Raw genomic sequence first — 25,660 nt, forward strand, 5'->3', positions numbered from 1 at the left:
TCTTTCTCTGCCTTTATTCTCCCTCCACTGTCAGACTCACAATTTTGGGTTCATTTGTGTTCCCCCTCCTCCACCGCCCTCCATTTTGAAAAAAAAATGTTGAATTTATAATCATCTCTTATTAGCTAGGTGATCTTCGGCAAATGACTTCCCCTATCTTAGTTTTGGCCTTCTTTTCACTGCTAAAATGATGATATATATATATATATATATATATATATATATATATATATATATATATATATGTGTGTGTGTGTGTGTGTGTGTGTGGGTGTATGTGTATCTATATCTATATATATCTATATATCTATATCTATATCTATATATATATGTTTAAAAATATCCTGACAAAGGATTCTTCCTTTCTGTCACAAGAGACTATGGCACAAAAAGTGGAAAAAAAACTACTAATCTATATGGAATAGGTCTTCCACTTAAACTTTGTCCAAAACGTCCTTCACAAGAGTGTTGAATGTTTCCTTGCTGTAGACTTCATTTGGTGTTGGTAACTAGAGAGCCATCAGGCAGTTATCTGTGGCTATATTGTCAGGGAATCATGTACCATTTTAACATTCACATACAACTCCACTGAGCCATTTACTTTTTGATAATTATCAAACAAAAATAACAGTAGGATCTTTCATTTTCTCTGAAAATCATTTGTGAAAGCTTTCCTGTTTCCTTTTCATGTCTCCTTCAAGGATATCCTCAATATATGTGCAGATCTTTTTCATAAACATCTTACACAGATGAACACTCTTTGGTGTTTAATTTTCTTGTCTGTAAAATTGATTGAAGTTCACATGTAAGGTTCCTTCCAGCATGATCTCTGACTTCTGGAGTCTTAAAACCATGCCAGTCATACATAGCATCTGCCAGGACTTATTTTCATAGATCTTACCTTGATGCTTGACTCATTCCCTATGCAGATTGACAGCACTCATCCAATCTCACTGGCTGGGAATGTTGGGATAGAAACTCCTCCCATTCTTTCATTCTTCTACCACCATTTAATGAGAGTTTGACTTGAGGAAGATCGCATAGACTCCAGCATCTGTATCTGAATGCCCCAAATTCTCTGCTCTCTCTTTATGTCTCTTTATCTGAATGTCTGTTTTTGTCTCTCTCTCTCTTTCTATCTGTCTTCATCTGTCTCTTTTTGTCCCTCTGTCTCTTTCTGTTTCTAAGTCTCCCCTGTGTCTAGCTCTCTGTTTCTGTCTCTCTATCTCTTTCTGTCTCTCTGCCTATCTCTGTCTGTCTCTGTCTCTGTCTCTCTGTCTGTCTGTCTGTCTCTCTCTGTCTCTCTCTGTTTTTCTCTCTTTTTCTTTATCTCTTTCTCTCTTTCTCTAACTCTTTGAGGCAACCAGATTTAAGTAACTTGCCCAGTTTGCAAGTGTCTAAGACCAGATTTGAAGTAGACCATCCAGACTCTAAGGTTGGGGCTCTATCTACTGTGCAACCTTTCTGACATCCCCCTCCCCATGGTGCACTCTCCAGGGATCTGGGAACCCAACTCCTACACCTCTCCCTCATAACATGCTCACATGCACTGACTCATTCACTTAGCTCCTAAGTCATATTTATATCCTCCCTAACTCATATCACAAATCACTCCAAGCCCTACACTAATATTCTCTCAACATTTTGTTCTATTCCCAACACTTTCTACTCTACATTCAACAAATTGTATTCCTAGTGTCCGGGGGGCAGCCAGGTGATGCAGTGGATAGATAGAGTGCTGGGCATGGAGTCAGAAAGGCCTGAATTCAGATCCAGTCTCAGACACTTGTTAACTATGTGACCCTGGAAGAGGTCACTTAACTCTGCTCGCCTCAGTTTCCTCATCTGTAAAGTAAACTGAAGAAGGAAATTCAGTATTTTTGCCAAGAAAACCCCGAAGGGGGTCACCAAGAGTTGGACATAACGAACCCACATTGGCTTCCAACCATATGAACTCCACTTATTAACAATTTCAGGAAGATGTTCTGATGGTCTCTTATGATCTCTCTGTCTCTCTGTCTGTCTGTCTTTTTCTTTCTCTGTTTCCATCTCTGTCTCTCTGTCTGTCTCTGTTTCTCTCTCTCTCTCTTCCTCCTCCTCCCCTTTCTTTGCCACCCATGTGGTCTTTGGTGAGATCTTTTCATCTTTGGATCTTTGATCTGTCCTTGTAAAATGAAGGGGATCCTCTAGTCTAAGGTCCTTTGGAGCTCTACAGCCCGATTCCATTCCCAATCTCTCTCCCTTTTATGCCCTCCAGGGATGAGTGATCTTCAATAATACACATTACCACTAGGTGGCAGCAAAAGGCCTTCCAATAGGTGAGAGAGAGAGAGAGAGAGAGAGAGAGAGAGAGAGAGAGAGAGAGAGAGAGAGAGAGAGAGAGAGAGAGAGAGAGAGAGGAAATGAGGGGGGGGAGAGAGGGAGAGAGAGAGAGACAGAGACAGAGACAGAAAGAGAGAGACAGACAGAGAGAGAGAGAAAGAGACAGCGAGATACAGAGACAGAGAGACAGAGAGAGACAGAGATGGAGAGGAAATGAGAGGGGGAGAGAGAGGGAGAGACAGAGAGAAGCAGAGACACAAAGAGAGATGGAGAGAGAGAATGAGAGGGAGAGAGAGAGAAAGAAAAGACAGATAGAGACAGATAGACAAAGATGGACAAAGACAGAGAGAGAGAAGGAGAGAAGGGATGAAGGAGAGGGGAAAAGGGAGGCAGGGAGGAAGGTAGAAGAAAGGGCAGGAGAGGAAGAGGGAGAGACACACAGAGAGAAAGGAGAGACAGAGACAGAGGCAGAGACAGAGACAAAGACAGACAGACAGAGAGATAGAGAGAGAGACTGGCCAAAGATGCAAATTAACTTCTGGGCTTAACTCCCCTAAGAGACAGAATGCAGAAATACATATAGAAGTCTCATGTGGGACTCTAGAGTCTGTGTTCTGATCCAGCTCCGAACTCATAGCTTCCATTTCTTTAATTCTTTGACATTTATAAAGTGTTTTCCTAGCAAGTGCCCTTAGAAGTAGATTGTATAAGCAGTTTGCTGTCCTTGTTTTCCAGGGTAATTGTGCTGAGGTATCCATTCCCTAGCGTGGACCTGTCTCATTCCCTGATCCTTTCCACAAGGTGGGAACTTCCATTTTCTGGACTCCTCACTGCTCCACTCCCGGGGCCTTTGCTCTGAAGTTATTCAAGCTCACCCTGACTTGGTCCTCCTCGCAGGGGTCTCCTTGTTCCTAAGGAGGAGCTGGAGAAAGGGCTCAGACAGACAGACAGAGATCTTTTTCCCTGGGGAAAGACTTACTTACCCTGATACATACCCATAGTTCTTCCAGGGAACCCAGCAGCCTATTAGGAGAGGGAAGAAGAATTAGCAACAGATGGAGCCACAGAAGGAGAGAGGGAGCGTTTGCCAGACAGAGGCATGAAGGGGAAGAAGGAGGGACATCTCAGAAAGCCAAGACATGGAGGAATAAACGAGGCACATCTCTGTGGTTGGCGCTGAGTCATGTGGATCGTGGGATTGACTCTCTAGCAACTTCCCAAATTTTTTCTCTTGTTTGGAGATGGGCATTTGATTTTATTATACTATGGGCATAGCTCCCTGGGGAAGGCAAAGGCCCTACTGGAGAGCAAAGGGAAACTCCCTTGACTATAGTCATTTAAATTTTCTATCAGGATATATAAACGCTGTGTTGTGTTAGCTTGTGTGCTTGCATGGGATGGGGGGATCCCTTTCCTTTGGTTGTGGAAACTTAAACACTTACCAAATCCTGACGTTCTCACCTAGCTGGGGGTATAGACCAAACAATGCGATTATTGAATAGCGCTCAGTATTGAATCTTATCCTCCTTGTGCATTTAAAGTCTCATCGAGTAGGTCACTAGGGTCCAGATAGATTAGCTAACTGTTGTTCAGAGTGACGTGGCAACCACAGTCACAAAGCATCAAAGAAAGGTTCCAACTCAAATTTTCTGGATCAAACTTCTTTCCACTTTCCTCCTGGTTATCTGACTTTAGAAAATTCACTTTCCTTTTCTGAGACCTGATTATCATCTACATAAAGATGTAGACTAGATGACCTTTTTCATCATTTTTGTCCCAACATTTTATATTTTAATCTCCTTAATAAGTTGGACATCCTCCCTCCTATCTTACAAGATGTCTCTCAGTTCTTACACTGTACTATAGATTCTAAAGTATCTGTTCCTAATATTCTAGATTCGCGTCCTTTTCATTTCTCATTTTCCATATTCTGTGTTCTAAGACACTTTCCAATGTTAACATTCTGTAGTCTGAAGACAATTTTTTAGCTCTGAGAGTTTTATGTTCATGTGTCAATGCCATTCCTAAAGGTTGCTAATGTATAGAAAATGGGAGCTTTTATACTCTATGCTGAAATCTCTGAGCCCCCTTGGAGTGAAGAGCAGAATTGGGTTCCATTTGGAGTCCCTCCCTTTTCCCCTACTATGACAAAGCACCAGCTAAGTGCTTCTGGCGCAGGGCCGGGTTTAATTAAAATATCTCCCGGTGTTTCCTCTATTCACTGAGAAATTAATTTGTGATGTTATTGCTGACTCTTTACCTCTGCTGCTGGTCCCATTGCTCCGTCAGCTTCTTGATTGTTACAGCAACATCTCAGATCCTTTGTATACATTCTCCTTTCAGACCTGTCCTAGCCAAGAAATAATGCAGTAACATCTTGGCCCTCCAGAGCCCTCAGGAAATGAAGCATTCTGGTTGGGAGGGTTTTCAAGAGACCTGGTTGTTTTCCTTAATAAGTTCCAACATTCTTTTTCATTTTAATCATTTTGATTGGAAATCTTTCCAAAAAAGAGGCCTGAATCTTGCCTCCTCCTCATTCTACAAATGGGGTTCAGCCCCCTCTCTATAATATACAGTCTTAGAGAATTGGCTGGGGGTGCTGAGAGATTACACTGGGTTTCACAACCAGAAGGTATCAGAAGGAGAATTTGAACACAGGCCTTTCTCACTCTGAATCAGATCTCTCTGTTAATTCTTCCAGGATTATCTTCAGAAAAGCTTCAGAAACCTGAAAGCACCAATAGAAATGGCAGCTGTTGTTGTCCCAGGTCATAACACAGTAATGTTCCCAAGGAACTGGGGTCTGGGCTGGGCTTTTATGCTTTGTTTTACATCTCCTCATTCCCTGTCAGGCTGTCGGCTATCATTTCTTTTAGCTGCAAGCTTGCCTGGTTTTAGAAGCTGTTGCATCCCCAGCTCCCTTTCTCATTTGTTGCTTCTTATCTGCTATGGGCTGAGAGATTTGGGTTATGCAAGATCCTTGGGGACTCCCAATTTTTCCAAAATCTAAGACGCCCTCAGCAGGGCTCTTCTTACCCCCAATGAAGATTGCAGATCCTCCAGCTCCTAATTAATTAATTGTAGAATTTATGAAATGTTGTGATTAAGAAAAAAAATCATCCCTGAGATCCTTTACCCTGTGAAGAGCTTTGTCATACTTAGCTAAGCTGATCCTTGCACAATTCATTTTCATTGCAGTATTCTATATCCTCTTCTAGTTTAGATTAAGCTAGAGCTTATACTTCATTGGCATAAAAATTTTTTGGGGGGAGATGGTGTTCTAACATCCTTCCCTTATTGCCCTTATTTCTCTGATGCTTCCTTAGGTGTCTCTATTTAAACCATTTAATCTTTCCTTAAACTCACAAAAAAAGACTATTATATTTATCCCTGAATGGTCCATCCTTGTTCTGACTATAAATCCAGGGTTCTTTCTATGATAAATCTTTATTCTCCTGTCTAGAGTGGTGCTTTTTATAAAAAAGCTCAACTCCTGTTTAGCTTTACATTTCTAAAACATTCTAGATTTTACTAAAGCTTGTATCAATTATTTATCACACATGAACTCTAATCTTCCTGAGTTTAAATTTGGCCTCAGACCCATACTAGCAATATGATCCTAAACAAGTCACTTACCCCTTTTTGCCTCAGTTTCCTCATCTGTAAAATAAGCTGGAGAAGGAAATGGCAAATCACTGTAGTATCTTTGCCAAGGAAACCCCAACTGGAGTCAGGAAGAGTTGGATGGAACCGAATGACAATAATTACAACTTTAATACCTTTTCCCCATTCCATTTGATAGATGAAGAAATTAAAATTCCACTCACCCCAGAATCATAGTCTCCTTCCTACCTTCTTTGTCTAGGAGTCATACAATCTTCACTAAATCATGACTAATTAAGAATCAAGGCTAATTCAGTGAGTTATCCAACCTTGGTTTAGAGTTGAGATCAAATTCTAGCCTTTGGATCCTGTCTTGTGTTCTGTCTGCTACAGCCTATGCTACTTTTCGATGTCAGAATGTTAAAATAGTGATTTTTAGGGTGTCAGAGTTAGAAGGGACCATAGAACAGAGTACATGAAATCTTAGAATTGAAAGGGAGTGGAGGTCCTGAACATAGAATGTCCCAGAAGGGGCCTTAGAACATAGGACATGGAAGATAAAGGCTGGAAGATATTTGAGAGATCAATTTACCCAAACATTTCAATTTCTTATAATCAATAACATGCCGTGGGCTTAATCTTTACTAAGCTACATAGTTTTATCTCACTAATTTGTTTGAGCTTTTGCATTTCATGAGTAAGTTCAGAGCACTGGGCATTTTATCAGTGGTTAAACAAAAGTATTTTCATTTCTGATATTATTAAAATGCAAAAGGCTGGTTAAAGTATTCTTGCCTTTTGAACTAATTTATTTAATTCTTTAGGAGGAGCAGATTCAAGAATCTCACAATAAGAAGAGAGTCCAGGATACTAAGGGTCCTGGGTAGCAAGGATGGATCTCTCTCTCTCTCTCTCTCTTTCTCTCTCTCTCTCTCTCTCTCTCTCTCTCTCTCTCTCTGTGCCTGCGCACAGAGCAAACAAATTCATACACGTGGGGGTTGGCACTAAGAAGAGTTGGTTCAGCAGGATGATTTCAGAAAATCCTGGAGAGACTTATATGAACTGATGCTGAGTGAAATGAGCAGAACCAGGAGATCATTACTTAGTTCAACAACAATACTATATGATGATCAATTCTGATGGACCTGGCCATCCTCAACAATGAGATGAACCAAATCAGTTCCAATGGAGCAGTAATGAACTGAACCAGCTACACCCAGAGAAAGAACTCTGGGAGATGACTAAGAACCATTACATTGAATTCCCAATCCCTCTATTTTTGTCCGCCTGCATTTTTGATTTCCTTCACAGGCTAATTGTACACTATTTCAGAGTCCAATTCTTTTTGTACAGCAAAATAACTGTTTGGACATGTATACTTATATTATATTTAACTTATACTTTAACATATTTAACATGTATTGGTCTATCTGCCATCTGGGGGAAGGGGTAGGGGGAAGGAAAGAAAAAGTTGGAGCAAAAGGATTTGCAACTGTCAATGCTGAAAAATTACCCATGCATATAACTTGTAAATAAAAAGCTAGAATAATAAAAATAAATAAAGAAAGAAAGAATAACTTGGTTCCAAGTTATGTCAAAGTAGATTTTTCTTTTCTTTTTTTTTTTAAGTTTATGCTGTACCTTAATCCATGGTCTCCTCTTCAATGACCATCTCTGATTCTACATGTTCCAAGAAACCTCTTCTTTTCCAGGTGATAATTTTATACCTATTTCACTTCCTCTTGTATCATTACTTTCACTGATTATAGCTTCATTTCCATTAGATTTTAAGCCATTTGAGAACAGAACTATGAATGAATAAACAAATAAATGAATACTATTTATGTAGCACCTGCAATGTGGCAGACACTGTGCTGGAGGCACAAGGAAAAAAGTAAAACAGATCCTGCTCCAGAAACTCAGCTTTCAATAGGGGAAAATAACATATATAGGGAAATGATGGCCAGAGAGGGAGTTTTAGTCTGGTGAATGGCCTTTGCAGAAGTAATGGTAGCACTGAAAAAATTGATGACTGTTTTCAAAGTCAGAGATGGAAAGGAAGGAATGAGAAAATGGTAGCATTGAGGTTGAGGAGAGGACTGTGGGCAAGAGGTCAACCACGGTGGCGGATAGATAGCAAAATTTCCCAAGATGTCTGGATTAAAGAGATAGGAAGCAGATTTTATGATCCTCTGGATATACTCAGCATGGAACTTTGCACATAGTAGACACTTAGTAATTGTGTTTGTCAATTGAATTAAATTCACAGTGACTATATATCATTTCTTGCTTGTATTTAATTTGGTGTCACTGGCAGCAAAGCCACTAGGAACTAAAGAGGGGGCAATAGGAGACGTGGATTTTGAACAGTTCCTGGGACACTGCAGCATTAGTCTAGGCAGACAAGGTGATGAAGAAAAACACTTAAGAGATAGAAACAATGGTTTTGACAACTGGATCTGTGTCTTTGAGCCAATTAACACTTATCCTCCTGCCATGAGCCACAGTTTCTTCATTTGAAAAGATGTAAATAATAATCTCCAATTTGTCTTCTTCACTGGGTACTGTGAATAAATGAGATATTAGAGAAGCATGGGGCAGGGAAGAAATGGAGACATAAACAACTTTTTCCTTTCTCCTTTTCTTCCTTCCTTCCTTCCTCCCTCCCTCCCTCTCTTCTTCCTTCCCTCTCTCCTTCTCTTCCTCCCTTCTTCTCTCTTCCCTTTCCTTCTTTCCTTCCTTCCTTCCTCTTCTTACTCCTCCTCCTCTATTTCCTCTCCTCCTCCTCCTCTTCCTCCTCCTCCTCCTCCTCCTTCTCCTCCTCCTCCTTCTTCTTCTTTTTCTTCACATGGATATGTATGTAAACACATAACAAGGGGCTGTTGGTCTAAAGGACAGACCAAAAATGTCTGAGGAAGAGGTTGGAAAGCTTTTAGTGCAAAGTCCTTAGAGTGGGAGGAAGAATTGAGTCAAGGTCATAGGTAGAAGGACTAGCCTTAAAAAGTAGTAAGAATACCTGTTCTGTTACCAGAGTGGAGGAGTGAGGAACGCTAGTAATGCTGAGAATCTTTGAGAATAAAGGGGAGATAGGGGAACTCACTTCATATGGCTTCAGCTTTTTCAGTGCAGTGAAACAGGTTGCTAGGTCATTTGCTCCATCATCTAAACTAAATGTATATCCATGTTTCTTTTTTTCTTTTTTAATTAATTTCAAAACATAATGCATGGATAATTTTTCAACATTAGCCCTTGCAAAACCTTGTGTTCCAATTTTTCTCTCTTCCCTCTTACCTTTACCCCCTCCCCTATATGACAAGTAATCCAATCAATATATGTTAAATATGGTAAAAATGTGTCAAATCCAATATGTATACATACTTATAGAATTCATACAATTATCTTGCTGCACAAGAAAAATCAAATCAAAATGGGAAAAAAATAAGAAAGAAAACAAAATGCAAACAAACAACAAAAAGAGTGAGAATGCTATGTTGTGATCGATCCTCAGTCTCCATAGTCCTTTCCTTGGGTATAGATGGCTCTTTTCATCACAAGATCATTGTGCCTATGTTTCTATGTGGCAGGATATAAGTATTAAGAGAAAATAAAACATTTGTAACACATGCCCTAAGGAATGAGAAGAGTTGAAACTAGGGTGAGGACATCAGGGCTTTGCCTCAACATGGGGAAATTTAGAAAATTCCAACAGTGTGTTTATCTCCCAGGATGTGGTTTCCCTTTCCTGAATGGCTCTGTCCCTATGGTGGTAGCTTCTGTCTGGAGTGTATTTCTCACCTTGTCTCAGGGTATATGTGTTCCCCTAAGGGCTCTATCCAGATCCTCCATTGTCTCCGCCCCCCATCTTTCCTCAGATGAAGAGTCCTTTAGCAGCCTAGACTCTCTGAGATGTCCTTGGATGCTCCCCTTCTCTCTGTAGCCACACCCTTTCTCAACGCTCCTGCCCTCCCTGGAAGCCTGGAAGCCCAGAGATTTCTAAAAGTAGCTTCCTCAACCCAGTGGTTATCATCCAGGGAAGTCTAACATCCCCCATCTCCCACCGTGCCTCAGTTATACAAATCATAGGGGATGGCTCAGGAATTATCTGAGCAGTCCATAAGAGGGGAGCAGGAAATAGCGGAACAAGCCGGAGGGTCTCTCTCCCCTTCTTTACTTCTCATTCACCCCTCTGTTTTTCTTTTCCTCCATCCCTGTATCTCTCTCTCCTTCAGTCCCTTTCGTCTCCACCTTTCCCATCTGAGGCTTCCTTACCTCTCTTCCCCTCCTCCTCCCATCGTGCCCCACATTGGCTGCTGGATTCTAGGCTGAGCCATAATAATCTTGAAAAGCAGCCCAGCCAGTCCCTGCCCTGCAATGAGCACCCTCTGAACTCAGGTCCCCTCATATGCTGACACAATCAAACCCAATGTTCCAGGCAGCCTTTTCTGGTGCATGTTTTAGATGTGCAGCTGAATCATGATACTGCTGAAATATTGAAATGAAATGCATGAATTGTTCTGTGTGATGGGCAGGGTGGTGCAGGAAGATTGCTTTCTCCTCTCTGTGCCTGGATGGGAATGATAAAGAGGCTTGCATAGACAAAGGCCTGGGAGGCTGGTCAGTCATTTTGGGGGAAAATGCTCAGTGCTGAACAACAGCAGCTTGTGGTGGGGGATGCTCTGGATTTGCAGCCAGAGGAATCGAGCTTGAATCTTTCCCCTGTTCTTTACTATCCATGTGACTTTAGAAAAGTCACTTAACCCCTCCAGGCTTCAGATTAATTCCACAATTAAGAGATAATAGTTAATATTACAAGAATAAATAAATTAATAATATAATAAATAAATCCAATTTTAAATCCTCCCAAATTCTGAGAGTTTGCAAGGCTCCCCTCCTTTTCCTATTACAGTATCTATCACCTATCTAATAGTCTCCTAGCAGTTCCTTCTCTGCTCTCACCCCTTTAAATCCATCCTTCACTACTCATGAGGAAGACAGATAGACACTTTTCTCCTCATTGCTGTCTACAGAATTAATTTTTAATTGAAGTTTTTTTATTTTCAAGACATATGCAATGATAATTTTTCAACAGTGACCCTTGAAAAACCTTATGTTCCCATTTCCCTCTTTTTCCCCATCCCTTCCCCTAGATGGCAAGTAATCCAATATATGTTGATAAAAATATATGTTAAATGCAAAAAAAGGCAAACATATTTATACAATTATCTTGCTGCACAAGAAAAATCAGATCAAACAATAAGAAAAATGGGAAAGAAAATAAAATTCAAGCAAATCACAACAAAAAGAATAAAAATGCTGTTGAGATCCATCCTCAGTTCCCACAGACCTCTCTCTAGGTATAGATGGCTCTCTCCATCACAGGTCTATTGGAACTGTAAGTCCAAATTCTTTAGACTGGCATTCAAAACCCTCCTCAATCTGACTCTAAGCTACCCATCTAGGCTCTGCATTCCTGCCAATTGGACTAATCTTTTCCATGAGCATGCCCTGTCTCTGTATCTTTGTTCTGCCTGGAATACTACCCTGCTGCCATGTTCCTGCCTGTAGAAAGCAACCCATCCTTCCAGTCCAGGTCATTTTTTTCCCATCAGTCAAATGAAGACAATTAATATTCTAATGATCATGGGCTTGGAGTTAGACAATCTCATCTCAAGTCCTGACTGATTTTTATTACCTTGAGCAAGCCATTTAATCTTTGCATTTTACTTTCCCCATCTGTTAAATTGAGATAGTAATACCTGGGTAAATAATCTTGGGAAGCAAGATGGCACAGTGGATAGAAGACCCACCATATAATCAGGAAAACTTGAACTCAAATTCCTAGCTGTGTGATCCTAAGAAAGTCACTTAACTCTCACCTGTAAAAGGTGCTGGAGAAGGAAATGGCAAACCACTCTGGGGTCTTTGGCAAGAAAACAATGGGTCATGAAGAGCTGCACATAACTGAGGCTATTGAGCAATAACAACCACAACAAATGACCTGCTGAGCTCTTGTGAAGAATGAATGAGCTAATGGATGTACTGTAAATCATCACAACTGTAACTCTTATGTAAGAGACTTCCTCCTGACGTGAAGGGGCTGGGTATACTTTGTGGGAATTATGGCTTTTCTTGCTCATTTTCTTTATCCAAATAATCTAAGAGATTTAATATATGACAATTCTCCACTTCAGAGAATAGTAAGCAGGTCCCTTTGCAGGCACACAGGTACACTAGAATCACTCATTAGATTAGGCTAACAGAGAAGGCATATATTAAAACCTATATAAAACAACAATGCCCACTGGTGAGCAATTCTTGAGTCCAAGATTATATATTTTTGGTCACTTCTAGTATTGTTTTGGGGAAGTTCCAGCAGGGGATGTCCAGAGATTGTTATTCCGACAAGTCAGATCAATGAGCATTTATGTGCTTATTGTGCATCTGACACTGTGCTGGTTATGTTTGCTGTCCCTTCCATAGATATCACTGGATTTTGAAGACGTTGCATAACTCTGGTTCACTTATAATTCACTCAGAAATCAATACATCACTTGAGATGTCACTGGTCCTCTTTGAAAATAAAGAATGAACAATAATAACAACAACAACAGCAGCATTCTTCCATTTGTATAGCATTTCTTTGCTTGAAGCATGAGCCTTCCACCACTCTCAGAATACTCTTTATTGCTCCCATTGTCATTTCTTTCCATTACTCAGTCTGTTGTCTATACTGCTTGCAGTTCTCTTCTAATTTCAGTAGATGGAAGTCAATCACTTTCTCGGGGGACTGGCTCTCCTTCAGCCTCCTTGGCAACTTTTGACAAAGTTCGAAAAGTTTACTTCTACTGAATCTTTTTATATTTTTTATTTCATTTTTTCCAGTTACATGTAAGACAATTTTAACGTTCATTTAAATAATTGAGTTTCAAACTATTTTTCTCCCCCCAGACCCACTCCCACATTAAGAAGGTAAGGAATTTGACATGAGTTATACATGTACAGTCATGAAATTTCCAGATTAATCATGTTGTAAAATAAAACAGACCCCCAAAATGAAAAAAAAAGTATGCTTCAATCTGCATTCAAACTTCGTCAATGCTATCTCTGGAGATGGATAGCTTTTTTTCATATAAATCCTTCAGAATTGTCTTGCATCTTTGTATTTCTGAGAATAACTAAGTCATTCATACCTGATCATTCTACAATATTGCTGTTATTATGTTCAATATTTTCCTGGTCCTGCTCACATCACTTTGTATCAGTTCAGGTAAATCTTACCAGGTTTTTCTGAAAGTATCTTGTTCATCTTTTATACTTGTTTAGTCCCTAGTCTCCCCTCCCCAAAAAATATTCCTAGAGATTTAGGGAAAACTACTACCCCTTATACCTTGTACATGGGTATTACATGGGTATTACACTTCAAGTCCACATTGGCTCAGTAACCTATCATATGTATATGAATATATATATGTATGTATATACATATATATATGCACACATATACACATATTTTATACATATGTATGTGCATATGTATACATAATACATAATATATTTTCATATTTGTTTACTATTTTATTTTTCCCAATTACATGTAAAAACAAATTTAGTATTGTTTTTTTTTTTTGAATTCCAATTCTCTCCCTTCCTTCCTGAAAGGCAAACAATTGACATAGGTTATATAATCATATAATTATGCAAAACACATTTTCTTGCAATTCATCCTATGGAAAAAAATATAGCCAAAACCTCCCAAGAAAAATAAAGGAAAAATTATCTTTGATCTGCATTCAGTATCTACCACTTCTTTCTCTGGAGAAGGACAACATTTTTTGTCATAAGTCGTACAGAACTGTCTTGAATCATTGTATTGCTGAGAATAGCTAAGCTAGTCAGAGTAGAACAATATACAATATTGCTGCTATAGTGTACAATGTTTTTCTAGTTCTGCTCATTCCAGTTTGCAACAATTCATGTAAGTCTTTTCATTTTTTTTCTCAGAGAGCATCCTGTTCATCATTTCTTAAAATACAATAGTATTCCATCAAAGTCATATACAACAACTTGTTTAGCTATCCCTCAATTGATGGACATCCCCTCAATTTCCAATTCTTTGTCACTACTAAAAGAGCTGCTATAAATATTTTTGTACATGTAGATCTTTTTCTTTTTTTTTTTTATTACTTTGGGATACAGACCTACTAGTGGTATTGCTTGATTTAAGGATAGGTATAGTTTTGTAGCCCTTTGGGCATAGTTTCAAATTGTTCTCCAGAATGCTTGAATTAGGATGCAACTTCACCAATAGTACATTAGTGTTTTAATTTTTCCACATCCATTCCAACATTTGTCATTTTCTTTTTCTGGCATATTAGCCAAGCTGACAGGTGTGAGGTAGTAGATCAAAGTTGTTTTAATTTGCATTTCTCTCATCAATAATGATTTAGAGAACTATCACATCATATTTTCCTCCAAGACTGGGTACCTTTTTCTCTCTTGTGTGACTAGAGGCTTGTAAGAATAGCCATATCTCTTCTCATTTTTCACTCAGTCATCAAGTTTACCCTTGGAGCAGCCGGGTATTCTCATGGGAAAGCAAATAAGTTCTGCAATTGAGAATTAGGAGATTCTGAATCCTAAGAAAACTTGGTAGTTTTCTGAAAGAGTGAGTTTTAAATAGACACTGATTGAGGAAATTTTAGTATGCAGAAAAGAGCAATGATTTATATGGACTTTCTGACTCCAATTCAGATTAAGGCTTATGATGGAGAGGTGACCAGAAAATTTTTGTTGTTATTGTTTGCCCTTTGTTTTTTCAAAGACGTCACAAAGATGATGTTTTGAGTTGTGCATAGATTGGATTTAAGTGAGGCAGATTTGTATAGAACCCTCAGCCTCACTCTCTCTTCCAGTTCTCAAAGTCCAGCAGCAGGACAAAAGTCAAAATGACTGGCAATGGTCCAGGATGCAGTGAATGTCCTTGGTGTCCTTGATGTCTGACCAAACTCTAAGCACTCCACAGGACCTGTTTCAGCCACGTTCATGACTGATGAAACAAATTGTTCTCATCCACCCATTCCACCGGAAGGAAATTTTCACATACTTGGAATAGACATTCTCTAACCCAATGATGGGTTTGAGCCCATTACATTCATCTTGGTTTAGCCTGTCTGGCTGGCTGCTACATGTGTTATAGCTTCTTGGAGCTACAGGTGAGAACTGCATACCAGATAGATGCCAAAGGAACAAAGTAGAAGTTTTAAAAATACTTATTGATTGATTGACTTATATTTAGTAATGTTTGGGTGGCTGTGGCCAATATGGAAGGATATACTCTAAAAAGAACATAACACTTAAAAAGGCTTGGCAAGGATTCTGAGCAAATGTGCCCCCATATAACCTGACCAAGAAATATTAGCAAAAAAGATGGATTTTAAGCATGAAGTCTTTGTCTCTGGGTTCCAAAGATCTTGTCTAGTGATGGGGATTCTCCTGAAGAGGAAATACCTATTCCAGGAAAGGTTCAGAGAGAAAGATGCTCATGTAAGAATTGTTTTAAAGTCACCAAGGCTTTTATACTCTACACTGATGGCTGTACTTGTTTTGACTTCCTTTAAAAGAGCTGCAGCTGAAAAAAAAACCTGTGAACTTTAAGCTGAAAGAGTAAGGGGAGAGTCCATTCCTTTTTAAGGAAGAAATAGTACCTGAGTTAAAGATTTCAGATGTAGCCAGAAGTTGGAAGTAGAGGAAATCTCCATGATTTTGTATCCAGTGAAACTGCACCAAGAAGAGATCATAGGAGGAGCAGATATTGAACAGTAATCACAGCAAACTGTTGGGGAGTAATGCTTAAAAGAGATGATTTGCTTAAAAGAGATGATTTACCTAATAGAGATGAGCAGTTTGCAGACCTGGCAGAAGTAAAAAGGTGATATGGTTGACATTAGTGGCTTGGGAAAAAGGGAAGCATGGATTACTCCTTCATGTGTCCCTCTGAGAGGAGGTTTAGTGTAGTGAGTAGAATATTGAGTATGGAATCAAGAAGACATTAGCTCAAAGTCTACCTTCTATATTTACTAGATGTATGAACATGGGCAAGATAAACAACTTCTGCAAATATGGGAATAATAATATGAGTAATAAGTCCCTCATAGGATTATTGGAAAATTGAGATGAGATACCATTGAGCCTTTTCTAAACTAAGCACTGTATCAATGTCGTCATCATCATCATCATCATCATCATGGTCTTCTTCATCATCAAATTGTATGTCTCAAAATGATCACACTCACTCAGATATTCCTGAATACGAATTAATCAGTATTTTTAAAACTCCTACTATGTGTCATGTATAGTAAGTAATATGTGCTAGGGGCTGGGGAAACAAATATGAATTTATTTAGTTCAACTAAATGTTGAAGCTTGTACATTTTGATTGAATCAATCAATCAGAAGTAAATTAGGTGTGATTAAGGCCCTAATCAATTTGAAAAGATCATAGGGACTTTGCGTCAATGGATGAAAACAGATGGCATCACGTAGGAAATATCTTGGGTTTAGTTTAAGAAAATCCATTGTTCCTTTTGGAATTATGTATAAAAACAGCAAGACAGTAAAGAGACAGTCAGGGGAAAAGGAAAGTCCAGGAATGAAAGACTCCCGAGATGGAATTGTCCTTGAAAGAATTTCGCCTTTCTCTCCTCCATCGATCAGGTGATAATCATCTTGTGAACTTTGAAAGATCAGGAGATAAGAGAATTCCCATCATTGGTAGTGATATCCCTGGAGAAGCAGTGGCTACAGAAGTGTTTGTACTTAGAGATGTACAAAGGACAAACTAATTCTGAGGAAAGACAACTTTAGGACCTTAAGTCCATGAGAGAATTACATGTAAGGGGATTTTCATGAGCATCCCACAAAGGGAATTACTTCCAGTAACTCAGAACTGTGGTTATCCTTCAACCACATGTGATCTCTAAAGGGAGGATTGCACTTCTACTTTGGCAAGTTGTTTCTCTAATGACTTTTCTTATTATGGCTGCTTATTAAATCTAATTTCCAAAAGCTAATTACTTGTTAATTAATGGGGAGTGCACTACTGGGGACTTGAGAATGACAGACAATTAAACTACTGTACCTCAGCATTACTTCTTCAGACCCCAAGGGAGTAGACTTCTCCTTCTGGGCACCCAGTTCACCAACTTGAGTGGGAGTTGGGAAAAGATCCCTGGGGAGCTGTACACAAAGAAGGAAGGAAACAATAGCTATTTTCAAATTCAACTTTACATTCTCTGTGCCATACTGCCTCTCTCATTTATAATATGGGACTAACAATACTTAATTACACACTTAACACATAAGTACTTTGTGATTTATAAAGAGCTGTAGTGGGTTCTACCAAACTTATAGCTTCCAGCAGAGATGAATTGTTAGGCAGATTGTATAAGGAATTCTGTTGGGTTCAAGGTTAGACTAGGTGGTCATTAAGGTCATTTCCAAATCTGATATTTTGTGATTCAAGTCTTAGTGTTGGGGCTTACTAGTTGTGTAATATTTGACCAGTCAACAATCTCTCTCTCAATCTTAGTTTTCTTCTGTTAAAATTGGGGATGATAATATCAGTATATCCCAATACTTTCTAACGGGTTTATGGGATTTAGAAATTTTTCATAGAAAAGGATAGTTAAAAAAAGGAAAGAGGTTTTTATTTTAGGCAAATATTATTTCAACCAAGAGAAAACATAAAAGTTCCAACTTCAGACATCTTAGGATATGCGGAGGTAGGGGACCAAAAAGCAGAGGGGAAGTTCCAAGGCAGAGGATACTTCTGTCACTATAAAGATAAGGAAACACTGGTATCTCATCCAGAGGAGTGAAAGCTAACCTTCAGTTAGCTGATATTCAGAAAGGGGAAAAAAGGGGATACATTGTGCTGTGAGAAGTACTGTCTAGACTTAGAAGCCAAGCTCATCATACCTCCAGTCTCATGGATCTTATCCCAGGAAGAAGATCAGGATAGATGAGAATTGTGGTATTCCACTTTGGCACCTCTGAAGTTTCACACTTCTACTATAATGGTAGGGAGGTGGCAATTAGGGAGTGTAGGAATTTCTTGAGGCATGGAGATTTCTAGCTGTAAATTTCCTACCATAGAAAATTCCATAAAATGGAGAATTTAGAGGAGAAGGGATATTTACAATAGAGACAGCCTGTCTCAAGAAGAGCCAGAAAGGCCAAAAATATTTTGGATTGCTCAATCTAACCTTGCTAAGAAAGCGTTTTATAAGCTAAAAGGCTTTAGAAGGAATTATTATTACGTGTACACACAAAGCCTCTTCTTCAGAATCTGGAGAAGTCTTGGTAAATTCATGAGAGGAGCCAGTGCTTTCATTAAAGATGGACCACAGAGCAAATGAGTGTAGCAAGTGAACTTTGCCTGAAGCTAATTTCATATTTTTAATTCCATAGCTGTACCAGGTCTGTGGATTCAGTTTATTCCTTTCTTTGCCTCAGATAAAAACATATGTCTTTCATTGTACAGGCAGATCCTGCTCTGTGTTCTGTGTGCAGAGCCTTGGGCTTGGTATTGGGGGAGATACAAGGTAAGCTAAAGCATGACCTTGTATTCATGGAAACTTTCCTTGCGGCAGGAAGGAAATCAGAAGAAATTATTCAAGAATAATTTTTCAATTGCATAAAATAAAATAGGATTATAAGTGAGTTACAATAATATATGTAATAAAATTATGAATGAATTATAAATTACAAATGAAATAAATGTTATGGAAATCTAGTTATTAAAATTAAAACAAACAAATTCACACAATGCAAGTTAAAAAGCCCTTATTCAATTCCTTTTACCTCCAAACTATATAATTCTTTTTTTCTGACAAGTTGATTCTATGGTTAATATAATCCGCCATTTATAGAGTACGTTGGAGTTTGTTTTTCACATCATTTGATATCATACCAGTGCAGGGGAGGAAGGTGTTATTGTTAACTCCATTTTTATGGATTGAAAATGGAGGATGAGAGGCATAGGAAAGATCTAGTAGTAAGATGTTGGAGGCAGGAGACTATGGTTTAAATGCATAGCTCCATCACTTAATACCTATGGGACCTTGGACACCACGCCGCCCTTTCTGGGGCTGTTTCTTCATCTATAAAATCAGAGAGTTGGATGACATGATTTCCAGAGCTCCTTCCAGTTCTAAATCTGTCCTTCTGTGAAAGTAGGGAAATTGGAGGCAGATTTTAGAGGACAAATAGGAATGGAATAAACCAAGTCTGGGTTGGATGGCGGGTCATTCCAGGCTTAGGGAGCTGTGGGAAGCAACTTATAAATTTCTATTATTATTATTATTATGGAAAGTTTTATGCCATAGTTTTATTACAAGAGCTAAGAATGTCTATGGCGCATGTGCTGTATAATATGGAATTTCAGTTCAACTAAATTTACATTTTCTTCCCAATGATATTATTTTTAATTTCCCAGGTTTTGGATCTTTTGGGGAAGGGGAAGGATAAAATAGATAAAAAAAGGTCTGGACTTAAGATTTCATCATTATAGAAACTCTCTCTACTCACTATTCACTCATTCTTGGGATCTTGGTGTGAAGGGACTTGATGGTTTCTTCTTGGGAACTGATTCATGTTGTGAGCCTATATATTCTTTCTTTTTGCCAAGTTCATATGTCTCAGAAACTTGGGGTCAACCCTTTTTAGAAACATATCTCTGTGATCCGGGTTTCTTGATACCATTTCTGTGCCATTAGTTGGTCCAGCCAAGACTTGGCTATCTTAATATTGCTGTCAGTTTGCTAGGTAGTTTAGACTAAAAGACACCTTGAACAAGAAGAATTTCTCTTTGTTGTGTTCCTCTTGGAAATCTATGATCCTTAAGCCTTCTCTATTCAAACTACTTGTGATATCAATGACTTTTACTTGTATAAGAATTAATTTTTTAAATTTTATTTTATTCTTATTTTCTATTTCTTTCCTCCATTACCTCCCCAACCCACTGAGAAGGCATGAAATATGATACCCATTATACAAATAAAATCATGTAAAACAATACCACAAGAAGAGCCTTTCATAAATTTGCAAGCACAAGAGAACTGTTTTTGTGATGAGAAATAAAGCAATTGAGAGGTGATTTTTTTACTCATTATGCTAGGAATCTACTGAAGATTAGAAATACAAAATTCAGAGTTAATAGTGCTTGGTCTCAAGATGCTTCGCAGAAACTTTGGTCATTATTCCATGTATACAAGACTATGTACAACCCTGACATATCTTTTGTGGATCTCCTACTTCACTCACCTCTTGGGCTGGTTCCTTCTCCTCAGGGCTTTGTTTGTGCATCACAGCTGGAACTGGAGTTCCCTATCACCAGAGGTTCCCTCAATCTTCCTGGACTTACTCCCCTGACTTCCCACACTGTCTAGGAAGTGAAAGTTCCTACCTTCAAACCCAGATAGCCCCAGGACTCCTTGCTTGTTATTTCTGCACCTGGAGGTGTTTACACTTCACATTGACCAAACCTCAGTCCAGGTATTTTTCTTCACATCCTCTCAGGTTGTCTCAGGAGACCATTATTCTTCAACTCTTTTTTTTGTTTTCCACCCATCTACATTTGCCCTGAGGCACAATTTTGTTCCATTTGTGGGGGAAATCTGGAGAGCTTGGAATTTTTTGACTTACTCCACCATCTTCCCAGAATCTTCTCTAGGAGTTAGAATTTTCATAGATAGCTAAAGGGAAAGAAACAAAGCAATCATTTTTGAAGAGTACGATTTATTGAGTTCTCTATTGCATTATAGTTTGCAATGTTAATCTAAGGTACTCCAAATAGAAGCCTTTAATACCTCCCCCATACATCTCATTGTGTTTACAGCATGACCCAACTATTAGGCCAGCCATGTTATTGTTTTAGAAGACCAGAATTTTGCTTCTTCTTCCCTTTCTTTTTGCAATGGCAAAGCTTAATCTAACTGATACTAGCTGGGTCCAAATAAAATGCATCAGGCCAGAATGATGGGCTATATGTAAAAAGACAAAATTTAATAGAGATAAATGTGAACTTGAGCTAATACAAATGATTATATGAGCATTTGCTCTATTGCTTACTCCTTGCTCAAGTCACTTACCTGTTACTTGGACTTGGCCAATATGGGAAATTAATTTTGATTCACTATGAATATTTGTTACAAAGATTTTCTTTAAATAGGAGTTAAGAGAGATAATAAATGCTTATTAATTGAAAAATAATTAAAAATAAAATGAATGGGGTATGCTAGATCTCTAAGGTCTCTTAAACCCTTAGATCCTGTGATTCTATGGGTATTGATTTGGAATCTGATAGTGGAATAAAATGAAACACTCATAGGTCATTCAACAACAAATCAAAGGAGATTTACTCAGTCATAGAATTGGGGAAGGTAATTCAGCAAGAATAGACACTAAGAATTGTTTAAGCTGATAAAAGCTGCCCTACCTCTGAGCTGCCCATAGTAATTCATGGAGCAGACATCAGAGAATCTCACCTGGAGATATTTGTAGCTTTTTTTGTAACTAGGTAATTAACAAGTGATATCAACAGCCTTTAGAGCTCTGATCCAATTAAGTGTCAAAGATGATTTTACTATCTTTTAAGGGGAAACTAGTTGAATTTACATGAAAGTCAGGATTTGGGATATTGATACCATAAAACTCCTGCCAATCCTAAACACTAGGCAACCCAAGTCTCTTTCAGTCTTATAGTACGTATATTTAACAACTCTAGCCCCTTCTTATCAACAACCAATGTAAGGTGAAAACTGGAAGGGATCATAGAGACCTTCCAATCTTACCCTTCTCACTTAATTTTATTTTTGTTTTATTGCTGTCTTTAAAAAATATGATAGTCAATTTTAGGCTTTTTTTCTTTAGCTTTTTTTTTTAATTTTGAGGAGAAGGGGTATGGCTTCCCAGTTTTATAGAAGAAAAAACAGGTTAATAGAAAAAGAATAACTTATTCAAGGCCATATAACATATGACAAGAACACTCCAAGGACCTTGACAATCTGGCCATTTCTACACATGTCCCTGCTCTGCTGATGGTTGGGCAGTGACTCAGGGGAGTAGTTGAGGGGAAAAGAAAAGTCCTAGTTCTGGTAATCTGTACTCCAAAGACCCTTTTAGATCTGATACTTTCTATTTTGTAATGTAGGATCTCTTTCAACTGACTACAGAGAATTCTATGACAAAAAAAATCCCCTAAATTCCTGTGTTGAGCATCTTACATTTTTATTTTTTGACCTCAGGGCCAGCTAATTCCTTTTTTTCCTGAACAGCCAATCAAGCTATTGGGAGCTCCTATAAAGATGCAGATCAAAATCCTCATAATTTTCAACTTTTGAAGAGGCCTGAACACCTGTGACTTTCAGGCAGCGCTAGCAAGGCGTACTTTGTCGCCATGGAAACCCAGGTGTCCCTGGCCCTCCTATTGTGTAGGTAGTTGCTCCTGGAACCCTGTGGTACAAATAAGATTAGTGAGTCAATACATCAAATGACTCCACTTTGATGAAAGAAAAGGAGGGGAGAGTGGTTTAGGCAAGGGAGCATTAGACAGCTTCTCAGCTCCTCCTTCCCCTGAAAGAATGCAAGCTAGAATCTAACTGTTTACAATTTACAAAGTGCTTTCATATTTCTTTTCTCTCCAGAACATGCTTCAGATTTGGAAGCAATTATTTAAATCTGATAAGGGTCTGCAAGGGCCGTCGTAACCATTAATTTCTTTCTGGATCTTTTTTTTTTTTTTTTGATTGTTGATTCATTGTGACACTACTGGGGTTTTTCTTGGCTTAGATATAAAGGGCCATTTCCTACTCCAGCTCATTTGACACTGATAGTAACTGAGGCAAAGTTAAGTGATTTGTGCAGGATCATACAGCTAATAAGTATCCGAGGCCACATTTAAATTCAGGTCCTCCTGACTGAAGGACCAGAGCTCCATCCCCTATACCACCTAGCAGCCCCTAATTTTGGTCCAGAGCAATTGTAAAATGATGGGATTGGATTTGATGATTTTGAGCCTGATGAACTCAAGATCACTTCCAACTTCAAGTCTGTAGCACTTCTATTCATCAGCCAATCAATAAGCTTTCCTCAGTACTGGTCAGAAAAATGGGATCCATAGGCAGTATGACCGGAGTTTATTTATCTATGAAATGGGAATAATAGTAGTATTTATTTTACAAGGTTGTTTTGAGGATTAAATAAGATAAAATATGCAAAATGTTTTGCAAACAATAAATCTGTATAATACTATTATTAATTAATAATTATTATTTTTGTTGTTGTCACAGAGCTGAAGTGGGAGAAGCAGCATGGTAGAGTGGACAGAACAGTAAGCTTGAAATCAGAAAGAACCGGTTTCAGTTTCTCCTCTGACACATGCTAGCTGTGTAACCTTGTATAACTCCCTTAACACACTGCATTTATAAAATGAGGTCACTTTAAGTGCTAAGAAGTGAGTGAGCAAGGAAAAGGTGACTCTCGGGGACCAAGCTGTTTGTTGTACTGACACATACTTTCATAGAAACAGAAAAGCAGGGGGAAAACAACAAAACTTTATTGCATTTTATTCTGGATGGACAGTGTGGCAGAAAGGCAAAGAGCAGAGTAACCAGTGGGACCGTGGAATTCAGAGACAGGCAGCCAACCATGAGAGCAATTCAGATTCCAGAGAAAAGGAACAAATGAAGAAAAGATTTAAAGGATATTTATATATTTTTTCCTCTGCTCTCCACAATATATCGCTGAGGAAGGCAGGGCTTTTTTAGTTATTAATTTTGTTTTAGTCCTTTTTTTGTTGTTGAGTCATTTCAGTTATGTCTGAGTCTTTGTGGCCATTTTAGGAGTTTTCTTGACAAAGATGCCATTTCCTACTCCAACTCATTTGACAGATGAGGAAACTGAGGCAAAGTTAAGTGACTTCCCCAGGATCGTACAGCTGATAAGTGTCTGAGATCAGATTTGAACACAGGTGCTCCCGATTTCTTCTATTCTTTTACTTGTGGTGTTCAGCACTGAACAGGCTGGGCTAAGGACTTTTAGACAAAACAACTGGGGCTTTGAACTTATCCCCAGATCCTATGGGAAATGGAGGTCATGAATTAGGAGTATGGATTGAAAGAACTCATGTTGCTTATCTTGGAGGAGGGAAGACAGAAAGACGTCTCCTTTGAAGAATCAGCTTATTTTGGTTGGCCCCAGAAAGAGAGATGGATGAAAGAAAGGCAGGTTTCAGCTCAGCTTAAAGAAAAACTCTCTTGTCATCCCAGGCAGCCAAACATAAAATGGGCTGCCTCATTAGTAGTGAGTTCCCCATCACTGAAAGTGTTCAAGGAGAAATTGGGAACTCTAAAGAGGATTATTGATCAGACTGGGGTTGGATTAGGTACAATTTGAAGCCAGAAATTCTATTATTTATCATATCCTAGGAACTTCTTTTGATGGCACTTTTGCCTGATGAAAATTTACTGAATGAATGTGAATAAATACTTCCTGACTCCTTATACTTCTTTTATGTTTGCAGGTTTAGTCTCCCCTTAATCTCCTTCCAGTGTCTAAACTCTGTCATCACAAAATGGGAGATGTATGATTAATGGCAAGAAGACAAGGTTTGAAGCTGGGATTGAGTAGGGGTTTCTGGATAAAGTCAATTCCCTGAGTATGAATGAAAAATATATATTTTTAAAAATTTATCATGTGTTTCAAACACTGTGCTAAGTCTTAAGGGGAGAGTGTGGTCAGTCCTTGCTCAAAAGAATCTCAACTATAAATGAGGAAACCATTATCAATCAATCAATCAATTAAGAAATATTTATTAAGTGCCTACCATGTAGCACTATTGTAAGTGCTGGACTTAAAAGAAAAAGTTTGTCTGCAGTGCCCCTGAGACCTAAAGGTACAGAAAAGGGGCCAGAAATGTAAAGGCCAAAGTGTCCATAGCACAGATCAGTGGACTGAGTGACAATATCAAAAATCTGCAGGTCATGGAGATGATAAAGTCTGGAGTACTTCAGGAATTAGTGACAAGAGTATGTAATAAGGTTTGGTGGTTCTCTGTCTTGTGGAAAGGAACAAAGTTGATGATTCCCACCTCATGGTATGTAATTTTTTAACTTTCTAGAGTGATTATAGGATGAGGAAAGAAAAAGAGAAGAAAGATGGTTCTGTGAGAAATCAGAAGGTAAGGACAGAAGGCAGGAAATCCATAAACCAAAGGAGAAAATAGGGAAGGAACCAAACACAAAATGAGAAACTGAGAAACAATCCAAACAGATGGGACCAGCAACATGAGAACTGGACCACAGAGTTGGCCCCCAGAAGGAAGCTAAATCACCATGGAGAGACATGTGTTACATCTGAGACTCTCAAACCCATCCTTATGGTGATGTGGCTGAGACTCAGGCCAGAGCATCAGAGAGACATCACAGACTGCTCCCTCTGTCACCAGGGGAGATGCCAAGAGGAGCCACAGCATACCCGGTGCCCAGAGAAGAGGTACTGCTGGTTACTGGTCAGTGGTCTGTGAAACAGAAATGTTCACGTCAGAGAAATTACCTAAGAAATTCAGGAAGGGCAACCAAGCTCAAGAGCCATTCTAAATTCAAAGGTCCTTTCTAGTTCTTGTATTTTATGTTCTAAGATTGCTCCCAGATGAGACATTCTCTTTCTAAAGTCTTTT

Source organism: Antechinus flavipes, chromosome 6, assembly GCF_016432865.1.
Source record: "Antechinus flavipes isolate AdamAnt ecotype Samford, QLD, Australia chromosome 6, AdamAnt_v2, whole genome shotgun sequence".
NCBI classification, from domain to species: Eukaryota; Metazoa; Chordata; class Mammalia; order Dasyuromorphia; family Dasyuridae; genus Antechinus; species Antechinus flavipes.